Raw genomic sequence first — 827 nt, forward strand, 5'->3', positions numbered from 1 at the left:
AAGGTGCCTAACGTGGCACACTGATGAAGAGGGGGATGATGCCCACCCAGGCTCCAGGTCCCAAATATCTTGTGGCCAGGTTGCTACCAACTGGGAGGCCAGCAGGTCACAGTAATGGACCGTACCTACACCATAGGGGGGTCTATTCAAGAAGCAGCAGCTATAAACAGCAAGTTGGGTGAGAGTCTCGTAAGGGAACGAATAAAACTAACGTGGCACACTGATGAAGAGGGGGATGATGCCCACCCAGGCTCCAGGTCCCAAATATCTTGTGGCCAGGTTGCTACCAACTGGGAGGCCAGCAGGTCACAGTAATGGACCGTACCTACACCATAGGGGGGTCTATTCAAGAAGCAGCAGCTATAAACAGCAAGTTGGGTGAGAGTCTCGTAAGGGAACGAATAAAACTGAAATGCACCTTGCCCCCACCTCTGCCTTGTGACAAAGCCAGTGGATGAAAACAGGCATAGGTGACCAACTTAAAAACTATAGACCACCACCAGGCTGCAAACCCGCAAACAGCCTGCCAAGAACCCAAGCAGTTCTGGGAAAGGCCCTGTGGGGAATACAGCTCCATAGCAGATAAAACACACCCCAGGCTGCCACGTATCAGGATGCTGCATCACAGGACCAAATACGTGGGAAGTGCCGTCGGGATGCATAACAATGGTATTCATGACCCTGCCTCACAGCGCTTTTTAAACCTATGCCGCTCATCGAGCAGGTTCGCGCACACAAAAGGCTGTGAAAGCCTGCACGGCACAAACAGCCCGCCTGAGCCTTCCTGTGAGGTTGCGCAAGAGGCGTATTTTGGGTAGAGTTCCCAG

This window comes from Pterocles gutturalis, unplaced genomic scaffold (genome assembly GCF_000699245.1).
Source record: "Pterocles gutturalis isolate BGI_N339 unplaced genomic scaffold, ASM69924v1 scaffold31077, whole genome shotgun sequence".
In the NCBI taxonomy this organism is placed as follows: Eukaryota; Metazoa; Chordata; class Aves; order Pterocliformes; family Pteroclidae; genus Pterocles; species Pterocles gutturalis.